Source organism: Lepidochelys kempii, chromosome 2 (genome assembly GCF_965140285.1).
Source record: "Lepidochelys kempii isolate rLepKem1 chromosome 2, rLepKem1.hap1, whole genome shotgun sequence".
Taxonomy (NCBI): Eukaryota; Metazoa; Chordata; order Testudines; family Cheloniidae; genus Lepidochelys; species Lepidochelys kempii.
In genome coordinates, this window is record NC_136381.1 from 238930440 (window position 1) to 238944070 (window position 13631).

The following is a 13631-nucleotide window of genomic DNA, read 5'->3' on the forward strand; positions in this document are numbered from 1 at the left end:
TCAGGACACCATTCTGCTAGGATTTGTACAAACACAGAGCAAGAGACAGTCCCTAGAGGTGCAACTCAAAACCAGTGCAAAGCTATGATTTTTCAAATGGAAAAAAATGTAGGCACAAGTTCTTTGAAAAGGTGCAGGTTTGCCACTAACATAATGCAGGGATAATATTCTAGCCACTGAGCAGAACTGTACCGAAGCTTAAGGCTGAGTTAAAGAGGCAAGGCAAATTCTGATCTCTGATACACATGCGCAACTCCCTTTAGAAATCTCATCTGAAAGCAGAATTTGTCCCATAGAGTATTAAAAAAAAACGTAGCATACAAAGTGAATTTAGGGCCTTATCAAAACCCTCTGGAATCAAAGGGAAGGTTCCCACTGAAAATCTGTGAACTCTGGATCAGGCCCTTTGTGCATTAGATGTAACCTTGCTTAGTGAAGAAGCTGTTAATACAGTGTGAAGTACAGACATAGCCTAAGTCACCTAGTGCATGGAGCCTACTAGCATTTGGTTATATTTTGCCGACAGAATCTGGACTGGAAAGATGAGTGCTCTGCCATTTCAACCTCAGCCCATGCTCTGCCTTTCCCACCTAGCCACTGTGGTGCCTGCAGTGCAACACCCTGTTCCTCCTGGGTGTGGGACTGTAATTTTCACAGGTATTTTAGTAGCCGGACTTCTGGTAGCTGCCAACCCCTCTCTGGACTGTGCTCTAGAGCAGCAATTCCCACAATTTTCTGGTTCACATGCCATCTTCCTAAAAAGTGGATGTCTGAAGTACCGCTGTAGACTTCTCCTTTTGTGCATAATTATTTTAGACCTTAATAGGCTTAACTTTAGTATATCCTGATCCTATAATAAAATAAATGCCTAAGGAAGCCAGAAGTGTTCGATTAGAACTAAGTCTGGCCAGAAAACAAGAATTCTGTTTTGCGAAAAATTTGGAGGGTTTGACATTTGTTTTTGTTCCAATGAAAAATGAAAACAAGACCTTTCAAAATTATTTGCAACAAAACCAGAGAGAGCGAGCGCGCACCCTGTAATCGCCAATAATCTAGTGGGTAGGGCACTCGTCTGGTCTGGAAGTGAATGGCTTTACCTGGGCATCAGGCAGCTTCAGCTCCAGAGGCCTCTTGCGTCTCAGCAGCTCCGGCCCTTCTCCCCAAGCAGGGCCCCTGCATGTCTCCAATGCTGGGCAAACTGCACAGCGGATACCGCTGCTGGGGGAAGGCTCAGATTGCAGCCAGCTGGCTGCTCTGGTGCTGCAGAGTCCCTGCTGCAGGTCCCCTCTAGGAACGAGAGGGTAATTCATTTTCTATGCCCATTCAATATTATTGCCAGTATTAAAACATTCTAGTATATATTTTGTTATTATTTAGAACATTTTATGTCTAACTGTGTTTATTTTAGCCAAATAAAATACACTTAAATGCTATTCTTGTGCTGGAGAGGTATATTTTATTCTGGATTGGAGGATATATAATTAAAACCATTTCAACAAACTACTGCGTGGTAGGAGTCTGCCTTTACAAACCTTGGGTTCAAAGGCCCTTTGAAAAGGGAGAGGAGGGGAAGCCATGTAAATTGTGGGGAGGGATTACACGAATCCTGCCACACAAGCTGAAAAACGTGCCTGCTACATCTTTGAATGGCCCTTCCCTCTTTTGAGTTGACATGGTACAATCAGAACAAAACATGTAATGAACCTTGCAGTTCTTCAGCTGAAATGTATGCTCCCCCTTTGTCTGACAATCTTCCATGTCCAATGTAATAAGCAAACCAGCTGCATCGCCAGTCTGAAAGGTAGTCGCCCAGGTTTTGCCTGTGGGCAGATATTTACTGCTACATCTGGCTTTGCTTTGCAATATTGTTAACCTCCCTTTTCCCTTCTACATTTGTTTTCTTTTTATTAAATTTCCCGTCTGGATCTTCAACTCTGTATTTCTAATGTCAACAACTGCTTTTATCACAGATAATAACTTCCTTTTACAAAAGCCTGTACCATCCTACATGCATTTCAAATTACATTTTATGAACAAACATTGAAGTACAGTATTGGCAGTGCATAGGATCATGTATATTTATAGTAATCTAATTCTAAGGTACAGGAGCCAAGAACCAAGTTGGTTGCCATTTTCTTAATAATGCATTTACTTGACAATGTAGTTACTTATCACTGAAGCTTAACTAAGTTTGTATCGTGATACTGTGATGTTTATGAAGTAAATTATGTAGTATGCTTAAGCATCTTGTAAAAACAATTATAAAAATATGAGCCATTCTTTGAACGCTCCGGAGCTACTAAAATCTGAGATCACTAAAAAGGAGAAAAATCTGTCATTTGTCAGTGTCATGGTGCAAGACTCAGCCCTGCAGCGCCTCCACCTGGTCTCCCACAGAATTAGCTCTTCCAGACTCTGGAGCGCCCTCTGCAGGCCGGTGTCCTGCTTGCCGCTGGCCCCTGTGTCCCTCCCGGACTCCGGTGCCCCTTTTACCCAGGATGCTGCCCCTGGCAGTACCCCCACAGTCTCTGGGTCTCTCCTCCCTGGGGAACCCTCACCCCCTATCCCCACCTTGCCTCAGTTTTTGGCTACTGCCCATCACCATTGAGCCCCTGCACACTGGGGCGGACTGCAGCGTATAAGCCAATCATCCCAGGCAAGGGGGGTTTGGACCTGCTGCCTCGGCCTATCTTAGGACTGCCCCCTTACACTAGGCCTGCAGCCTGGGGGTTTTCCAGGCCGGAGCTCCCCAGCTCCCTTGGCTGTCTCCCAGCTCTGTTCCACCTCAGGTACTCTGGTACACTCCCCAGCAGCCAGGCCCATCTCCCTCCACAGCTAAAGAAAACTGTCTATTCCTGGCCCACTGCCCTCTTATAAGGGCCAGCTGAGCCCTGATTGGGGCATGGCCACAGCTGAGCCTTCTTCCCCCAGTCAGCCTGGGAACTGCTTGCTCCCAGCCACAGCCCTCTCCTGGGTTGTTTTAAGCCCTTTAAGGCTGGAGCGGGTGACAAGCCTGCTACAGTTTCCACCCTTCCGACCCCTAGGCACAGGAGGTGAAGACCGCCTTGTCACCCGATTCTCTCGCTTTCCTGCGGCGAGCCCTTCGAGAGGGCGTTCCCCGCCCACCCCTCACCCCTGTGCCTCCGGACATTTTTCTTGGGCCCCTGTTCCGCGAGCTCCCCCAGCCTCCCCGCTCCCACACTTTGAGCCGGCTGCATTCCCTGCAGCCGGTCTGGTTTCGAACCATGCCCAGAAACCATCTGTACACGCTCGTGCTCCATACATTGCATTTCCTCCCCATCGTGTCCCGCCCCGACACCAAATGGACTATCTTCTACCTAACGAGGGTGAGGAGCCCCGGTCCCACGGCCCGCTGGGGACATTAGTTGGTGGCTCCTTCATGGAGCTGTAAGCATGGGCTTGCACCTGGCGCGGTTCACCCCTACACCTGAGGCCTGCCCCTTTTGCGGCGTGAGGGAGGACCTGGCACATGCCTATCTCAAATGCGCCAGGTTGCAGCCCCTATTCCGGCTCCTCCAGAACCTCTTGTTGAGGTTCTGGCTGCACTTTTCCCCACACTTGTTCCTTTTTGCACACCCTATCCGTGGCCCCGCAAAGTCGCGAGACCTCCTCGTCAACCTCCTCCTGGCTCTGGCCAACGTCTCCATCTACAATACCAGGAGGAGGATGTTGGACGAGGGGGTGCTCTGCGACTGTGGGACCTATTTCTGTTCCTCCCTAGTTTCACGCATCTGGGCAGAGTTCCACTGGGCAGCGTCCGCTGGCTCCCTCGACAGCTTTGAGGAGCAGTGTGTGCTGTCCAGGGTTCTCTGCTTGGTGTCCCCATCCAGTATCCTCATTTTGAACCTTTGACCTTCACTCTGATCCCTGTTTTTCATTAGTTGTCCCCCGCAATCAGTTGGTCTCTGGTTCCAGTGGTCCCTCCCACTAGGGGCCTTTAGCAGTGGGTGGGCTTGTGCCCGCCCACTTCCCGGGTTTTTCCAATATGACCCCGCTACAGTCAGTAAACAGCTTGGAGAAAGGGGTGAGGAATGCTGGAGAGAGAGGAAAGATAGCAGAGTGGTTAATATGTAGGTCTGAGGAGTCAGATCAGAACTCTGTACCCTGCTCCACCACAGACTTTGGGCAAGTCACTTAGACTTCAGTAGATTTCAATGGGTGTTAGGCACCTAAATAACTTTGAGGCTCTGGGCCTTTATCCTCTTTGTGCTTCCATTTCCCCATCTGTAAAATGGGGATAATGCCTGTGTCACATTATTTAGTGTGTGCAAAAAGCCTTGAGATCCTCTTTTGGAAGGTACTGTGTAAGTGAGAGGTCTTCTTGTTTCTGATGTCTTGTAATATCCATTCCTATCGACTTAGGCAGTGTAGGAAACAAAGTTTTATCACACAGTTGTACAACATGTTAATGATCTTTAACTATAAAACTTCAGAGGCTCATTAAAACACAGTCAGCACATTTTCAAAGTGCTGCACGACCAGCAATGTTTAAATCTTTGCAACAAATAACTTATACCTTCTTCAGCAGCTCACATTGCCTTGAATACTCATCAAAACACACTTATCGGTGGCAGTTTTGTTTTTTGCAACCTCTCAGCACACCTGAGAATCATTGGACACTGTCACTTGAAAATGGCCTGAAATGTAGTGAGGTAGGTACAGACACCTAGAGATACAGAGTGGGCCAGGTTGTCGGTCACACCAGAGCTTTACACATCACAGTTCAACCAGGGGTGCAGAGGTGGATCACCGTGCAGATGCATCTGGTCACCTGGTGAAATTTATTGTGACCTCAGGACTGTCCAAGCAACCATTCCAGCAGCTGGGGATTACCAGAGGGTCCCTAGGCTTTGCGTCCACACCACAGCCTATCCTGGGGGTTAGGAGGAGGTCAGAGCCTGTAAAGAGTTGTCACTTTGAATGGGCTATCACCAGCAGGAGAGTGAATTTGTGTGGGGGGGTGGAGGGTGAGAAAACCTGGATTTGTGCTGGAAATGGGCCAACCTGATGATCACTTTAGATAAGCTATTACCAGCAGGACAGTGGGGTGGGAGGAGGTATTGTTTCATATTCTCTGTGTGTATATAATGTCTGCTGCAGTTTCCACGGTATGCATCCGATGAAGTGAGCTGTAGCTCACGAAAGCTCATGCTCAAATAAATTGGTTAGTCTCTAAGGTGCCACAAGTACTCCTTTTCTTTTTAGGAAGAGGTAGGAGCTGTTATGTTCTATCTTGCCCATCTGGGTAGGGCTAGACACAATCTATGTCTTATGAATATTTACAAATATGCTTTAACGGGACATATCCACCAACATCAGGCGCTTTAATTCGTTGCTACGCAACAGAACCGTGTCTTGAATTTTAAAGGCAATTCATGTTATACTAAGGTATACAGTATACAATGTAAGTACAGGCAAATAATGGAAAGTTAATTTAGCTTGGCTTGTGCACTTCTGTGTCTGTCAGCTGGTGGCGTATCAGTTGAGTGGAGTGAGTTCATGGATTCCCTCACCCAAGGGACGGACCAGCTGAGCCAAATTCAGCCCTACTGCTGGAGTTGTACGGGGCAGGAGGAAGGCTGAGAGTATAGACCAGTCTTTCAAACTGTCAGGGAGAGGTATCAGTTTAGAGAGAGGTGCAGTAGCAACTAGAGAGTTTTAGAAAAGAACTAAAGAGTTCTAAAGAGTTTAGAGTTTTAACTGTTTGTCTTTCTGGGCCACATATGCTTGGCCCAAGGCCTTGTTCTTTAAAAAATTAGACTATTGTGAGACTTACTGCCTGGATGCGAAGTTTGAGTTTTGTCTTGTCATCACAATCAAACGAGAGCTCTGCGTGGGTAGGGCTGTGAAGGATGTGGTCAGACCCTTCTCTGTCTCATTTGATTGCCTCTGGCAAGGAATGGTGGGAATGCAGTCTTCTTGCTGCATCAAGGAGCATCCCAACCCATGCAACATATACCACTCCTGTTGGGAATACTTGAGTGTGTGAGCTAAACGGCTGATTTCCACAAGCATGTGGGATGAGTGAAGAGGATATAAAAGGGCCATGAACATGGCTGAACCAAATTCACTTTGAAACTTTCTTGTATACTTGTGGTAAATGCTGTGTGTATATTTGCTTTTTGGAGTTTTTTGGTTCACTGAGTAAAGCAAAAAAGATTCATTTTGGATTGATGCAAAATTAATTTTTTTTTGTTTTCTTGCTGGAAACAAAAAATTGTTTTGACTGGAGGCAATTTTAACTACTTTTTTAAAATTAAAAGCAAAGGAAAGTTGGAAATGCCAACCCAAGGGGGAGATGGTGCTCCCCTTATACTACCTCTAGCCCCTGGCTTCACTCAGCTCTTCGGGGGATTGGCTCAGCTCTAAATCAGAGACAATATGACAGTGTCTGTTTCTCAGTCTTATTAGTTTAATGTACATTTAAAAATAATTGAATTCTTTTTTGGTTTGAATTTATTTCAGTCAATTGGCTTCAGTATTGTAGCAAAATTAATAAACCGGACACATCTTAGATAACAATGGCAAAATGCAGACATGCCCTTTGGTTTTTTTATAAAAGCCTACTCCTGTGCATGTGGACTGTTGCCCGCTTACTAACATTCAGTGGGGGTGTTTTAGTTGCTAGCTCCCAGTAGTAAAAGAGGGAAGGGTCGATGGGGAATCAGGACTCTGAGACTGACAGTCCCTAGGAGCAATGGGGAGAGGCCAATGCTTTAAGTCAGCCTGAATGATGGGGTGGGCAGCTAATCAGGGAGTCAGCAGGCCAGGGAGGTCCCGTCCTCTGTGTGAGCTGGATTTGCCTGGGTCAGACAGAGTGGGGCCGAGCTAAGGAGAAAGCAGGGGCCTGAGCTGAGCTGGGGAGCAGAGCTGTGCCAGATCCAGAGAGAGCAGACCCTGTCCTGGGAGCAGAGCTGCAGCCCCAAAGCCAGAGGCACAGCCCAGAGAGAGCAGACTTGCCCTGGGAGCAGAGCTGTAGGAACCAGAGCCAGAGGGGCCAGAAAAGCAGTCCACGAAGCAGGTCAGTGCTGGGAGCAGAGTCACAGAAGCAGCCTGCAGAGCAGACCTGTGCTGGGAGCAGAGCTGTAGCAACTAGAGGCAGAGGGGCCAGAGAAGCAGCCCAGGGAGCTGGAGGCAGAGCAGCAGTGCTGAGACAGAGTGGTGGAGCTGGGGCTGGAGCAGTCTGGAGCTGGGTGCGGTGGGCCCTGGGGGGAGAGAGGGGGAACCTTGGGCAGCACAGGGAGATGCCTCAGCCAGGAGGCTCTGCAGGCCAGACTTGTGGGGGGATTGGTAACCCTGACAGGGCGGGGGCAACACTGGGAAGAAGGGCCCTGCCACCTAGAGCCTGAGGGTGTGTGGCCACCACCAGAGCGAGTGTCCAACCCACAACATCCCTGCAGCACAGCCAGGGCCGGAGAAGAAGGCCTGGGACTTACAAGGAACAGACTGTGAACTGCCCTGACATTCCAGAGACACTGTTTGTGATGTTCCCTGCCACAAAGTGGGCTGATGTGTTTCCTTTAACCTTTCCCATTTTCCCTTATTCTTTTTAAAATTAATTGTTGATTAAATAACTTGCATTTGCTTCAAATTGTATGTAACGATCAGTGGGTCAGAGAAGTGCCCAGGGCAGAGAGATTACCCCAGAGTGGGGACACCCTAGCCCCTGTCCTAGGTGACCACAGCAGGATTGGGGGTCGAGCCCCCAGGAATCCTGGGCCCAGCCTTGTTGGGGTTACGAGGGCTCTGCCGGACAGGAGAGTGGAAGGGGGGGAGCCCTCAAGGACAGGGAGGTCACTGGGTAAAGGAAGTGGGAGGGAGGACTCAGATCCTTTCGCTAGCCCACTTCACTGGCGTAGTGCAGAAGCCACAATAGCGGGACTATTCCCCAGCTTACTCATGCTTGCTAGCTAAGTTTCAGATGTATAGTGGCCTATCCCAGAGCAAAGGTAAGCCACATTGCTCCTATGGGGTAGGGAGCTACTTACTGGATAATAGACCCTGAGAACAAACCACAGAAATTTGCTTCTTTTCTGCAAATATTTTTCATATTAGGCGTGAGATAAATTGTTGTTAGTGCAGCCTGCTGGCTCTGCGGAGCAGCTGCACTCCAGGAAAGATTTATTCCCAGGGATTTTTACCCATGCCTTTCTCCTGGGTTCTGCCAGGGAAGAGAAGCATGGGAGCCTTGCTGGAGGAGCTGATTGGGAGATGCGCCTCTCAACACATAGGCCATCCTTGTGTTCTAGCCAGTGCCATCTCCTGGTGTAGCAGATGGTTGTGAGGAGATTGTGCTGCTGTAATTCCCCTTAGCCCCCAGTTGGGCTTGTCGCCAGTGGTGATCTGCAGGCAGACTTTCACCAGTGTAAATTGAAGTAGTTCACCTCCATCCTTTGAAGCCTGTTTCTATCATTTTATGGCTTTTTGGGTTTCTCTGTGTTGTGTAAACTAAATGTATTTTATGACTGATGGCCTATTTATTCAATGGTTAATGCTAACTGAGTCTCTCTTTCTCTCACACACACACACACTCACACACACACACACACACACACACAAAATTTATGAAGAAGTTTCCCCTCATTAGATTTGGATTTTGTGGTGCCTGAGATGCTTCTGGGCCGCAAAATACAAACATTTTCAAATCCCCATGATAACTTTAAGGCAGCGGGAACACAGGAGGAGAAATCTAGGAGAAAACATCACTTTGGCCAAGAAACACAGTTTAAAGGGCGGCTATACTGAATATAACAAAACTTTCACATGCACTACTAGGTTGGCTTGAGAAGGGTAGGAAACCAAACCTTGGTTCTTTTAAAAACATGTCTTTGCTTACTTAGAAAAAAATCAATGTCTTATTGGCAGACATTTCCTCTCCCCATCCCCCTGCCCACTTATGATATTACAAAGGATCTTGTTGATTCTGCAGCAGCGATTTAGGGCATAGTAGAATCTGTTTCCCATTGCTTTTGTAGCTGCTCATTGTCAATTCCTCTTCAATACTCACACTTACAGTTTTGAAGATTTTCTGCCACTTTTTAACAGTGAGAGTAATTAGCTATGCGAACAATTTATCAAGGGTCATGGGGGTTTCTCCATTGATAGCAATTTTAAAATCAAGACTGGATGTTTTTCTAAAAGATCTGCTGTAGGAATAGTTTTGGAGAAATTCTATGGTCTGTGTTACACAAGGCAGACTAGATGATCAAAATTGGTTCCTTCTGGCCTCGGAATCTATGAATTACAGACCACCCTTGCCATGCAAAATCTTCAAATCTTCAAAATCTTAGCAAAACCAAATGTTACACCTAGTGATGGGGAAAACTCAAAAAGGTTTGGCGTTTGGCTCATATGAGCAGCCAAGAGTACTGGGTTCTAAATCTGGAATGTTCAAGGCTGTGGAGCCAGCCGGGTCCCGTCTCTTCTCATAATTCTCTCCCCCAACAGGCTCTGAGACTGACTATCGCCTAAAAGTTATCTCTCTAGCTAAGTGTTTGTATTGTGCCCAGCATCACAATATATAGGCACTTACAACTGCCACCATCCCAACCTGGTGGTGTCTTCCTAGGGAGAGCAGGACTCAGGGCCAGCTACTACCTAGCCAGCACTCCCCTCTAGCTCAGATAATCTTTGGTGGAAGATGGGAAATAAGTGCCCCTCCACTCCTCAGCACACTGCAGCAGTGTTATTCCTAGCACGGCTTCTTGGCTGATTATGGGACCTTGGGCAAGTCACTCAGTCTCCATGGTCTGCAAAAGGGGGTTAACAGCATCTCACAGGAGTGTGAGACTTACATATTGTGTACAAACACTGTGGGTACCTCAGCTGGGAGGTGCTGTTGAAGTGCATAGTATTATGATGTTTGAAGCTACACATTCATATTACAGTCATTGATGTAACTCTGAATTAGAGACTACTTTCAAGGACCATTTGGGCGCTTATTAAAATCCAGTTCTGCAGAGCTGGGAGGGTGGAAACCAAGTCTGCCTGCTTATTGCCAGGTTTGACTGCTATTCCCAGCTTGTAGTGCTGCTAGGAGAAGTAGCTATCATTCTTCACAGTAGGGGTGAATAATTAAAAAGCTGGTGGTGAGTTGGAGCAATAGAAAGTGCTGAATTTGGGATTTGTGTACTACTTCCTGAGTGGACTGAAGAATAAGGGTGTGGGTTAAACTTGCCTTCCTGCTTTAATGAAAAATCATGAGGGAGGCCAAAATATGAAGAGCTATGTAAATAAAAGGCAAATAGATAAGATTGGGTTTCCTATGATCTCTCCAGAGCCACATTGTCTCAACATCATCATTTAATTACAGATGCAAAACTGAATGAGCTGCCAAAGTAAACTGTTCTGAAACTGAAAAAAAAAAAAATTCTGGGCATATAACAACTTTCTGATAAGGGTTTGCATTTATCTGTGAGAAGAAATGTGAAGCTATTTACTGCCAGCACTTGTATCTTTTGTAAACCACATGCACTACATTTTGGACTTGCTTACTGAGCTCTAGGGCTCCTTTCAGTACGTTGGTTTTTTTTGTTTTTTTTTGGACAGGAGATTTTTATTAGCAGTAATAAAGTTGTTATATTTCATATCACTTGGAAAGTTAACCAAAGGGTCCAAACTAGCTTTGTTACAGTTTGGAAATATTACTGTAAGCAAGCAACTTAACTTTTGTCCAAATGAAACTGCATTCATGATCTTATAGGAAAGTTTTGTTTTTGTTTTAAACTCAAGAGAAGTCATACAAATTGGGGTGGGGAGTGTGAGGTTTTTTTTCTGATTAGTTCAATAACCCAGGTTTATAGATTCTTCGGGAGATTATTTTTTTCTCCGTACAGTGATTATTTAAGCAACAGTTTCTATTCCTTCCAAATATATATGAACCAATAAGTTTCTCTGACATATTTATTGGCACCTGGGAACAGCTTATTGCAAATATATTGGAGAGGAAAGGAATAAAGTTACATCTATTATAAAACTAGGATATTTTTATTTTGTAATTTAAATCTTTTATACAGCTTCAGAGACTGGTGTATAAAGGAGTTGGTTGTGATCATTTCATTGTTTATCTTCACTTTGTTGTTAGTGAATTCTTTCTGATACCGTGTTTTGTGAGTGGTTGAAAAAAAGTCATTAGTATTAGTCAGACATTAACCTTGTGACCTCATTGTTTGTATACCTACTGTAATTCTGTTCTGCTTGTATTTCTGAGGTTAGTAAAAGCAAACTTGTATGCACAGTCGCTGGATGTCAGTGCGTAAACTGAAATGTTTGTCAAGATTACTGATACCACATCCCTTTAAAACCAGTGCTTCAAAGGAAAAGCAACTGCTCAGATTAACTGAGATGGTACCTTTCTAAAGTGTGTGTGTGTGCGTGCGCATATGTGTATGGATAGAGTCAGTCATGCGTAAATATGGTTGTGGATGTGTGCATTATTGTAGGGTCCAGGGCCCTCTATCAGGATCAGAGCCCAATTGTGCTGCTAGAATATTTTTGTGTAAACAAGGAAGCTTATACAAGAGAAATATGTTCACAAGCAGGGCCGGCTTTACAGTTTTGGCCGCCCCAACCAGTGGAAAAAACTGCCGCCGCAGACGGCAATCGGAAGACGCTGCCGCTGAATTGCCGCTGCGGCCGGAGGAACTGACGCCCCTTTCGAACTGACGCCCCACGCACCTGCTTGGAACGCTGGTGCCTGGAGCCGGCCCTGCTCACAAGAATACTATAATAAAATATAGTGATGTAAATCTGTAAACATGAGATAGTAACAAAGGTATACTTACCTTAAATATCAATATTTCCATAATCTAAATATATATGATTAAGGAAATATAGTTATTTTAAAGATACCATAGCACAAAGGGATACTGAGCTTGACTGGGGACTCTGGCCATAGGGTGATCAGATAGCAAGTGTGAAAAATCGGAACACTTTTTTTTTTTGAGGGGGGAGGTGTATAGTTGTGTCTATAAGAGAAAGCCCCTAGTATTAGGATGGTCCCAATAATATTGGGATGTCTGGTCACCCTATCTGACTAATATATTTGCTACTAACAATAATGTTCTTATATTTTCACAAACTGCCGTGAATCAGATAATTGATCTGAAGATCAGTGTGCAACACCATGTCTGAGCAGTTTCGGACACTTTCTAAAAACTTGCCAGAGAAATGTTTCCTCCTTTTTCCCCCAAATGTGGAATTTTCTCTAATTTAATTTGGCTTGAAAACAAAGCAAACAGCTCCCAATCCAGAGCCACTGGATTTAAAGGAATGATTTCCCTGTCGGTGATGGAGGCACATGCTCTCTGGAGTTCTTTTAACCCTGCAGCTCAGCAAAATACTTATAAAGAGCAATGTTTTCCCCTTTGGAATAAAGAAGAAAGCAGCAAATGCCAGCTGTTTTCTGGAAAAGTCCTAGATGAGAATATTTCCAGATATCCCTAAAGAAATCTTCAAACCCCCTCCCATACTGTTCAGATTGCCCACATTGAATACAGTGTGATACCATCAGTACATCATTGTTCGGGGGGGGGGGGTGGGGGGGGAGGGAGGATAAACATTTCCAGCCAAGTGCATTTTAATCTGCTTGTTTTTCTAATGGTGCAGCCTGCTTCCTTGGTTATGTTTATAAAAAGCATTTTTTGTTTACATGAGAAAACAACTTAATGAATTCCCTCGTTTTTCCTTATCTCTCCCATTCTGCAAGAACACACACTCCTTGGTAAAAGCGCCCTGTTAAACTGTTGGCAGGACTTCACTGACAATGTCATGTGTCTTAGATGAGCAATTACATACCGTGAATGGTAAATAGTTAAGTGAACAGTTAGCATATTACTCATAGGATGGCAGTTAGGGCTTGATCCAGCACCCACTGAAGTCAATGGGAATCTTTTCATTAACTTCTGTGAGCCCTAGATCAGGCTCTGCTTGAGTTATGACTTGCGAATTCGTTTGTTCTTGAAGAGGAAAAAGAACTAAACTTGTCAGATTATTAACTTTAACTATTAAATGCAAGAAATGGTCTCTCCAAGTGGTCTGTCTAAGCCGACAATATATTTTTGTTTATATTTCCATGTTGGGATTTCTAGCTTAGTCTTTTAAATCCATACTTAGATGATTGCCATAGATAGAAAATCAGCTTGGAGGATCACAAATAAAGATGCTGGAAGTGTAAAGCAAACAGAACATTTGGGAACAAAAGGAATCAGTAGAGGGGGAAACACTTCTAATTCCAAACAATATATAATGGCTCAGTAGTTTGTCAGGGAAAGGGTGAGATTTTGAGAGGAAGAATAGGCCAAGGGATAGAACTGTTAGCCTAGATGGTGGAAGGCCTGACTTCAGCTCCTGCTCTACTACAGATATTCTAGGTCGTCTTAGGCAAGTCACTTAGGCCCAGATTGTTCCATCTCCAATACACTGTTGTGTGAAATGCCCCTGCTTATTTTATCCTTGCCTACGGAGGCGTACAGGGTGGAATAATGAGGCAGGCCTGAAGGCCCAGTCAGGCTCTCAGAGGGAATATCGGGAACTAGACAAAAGCAGCTCTGTGGTCATCAGAATGGGCAATGTATGTGGGCCTGGTTCATGGTTGTCCTGTGACTCATTTT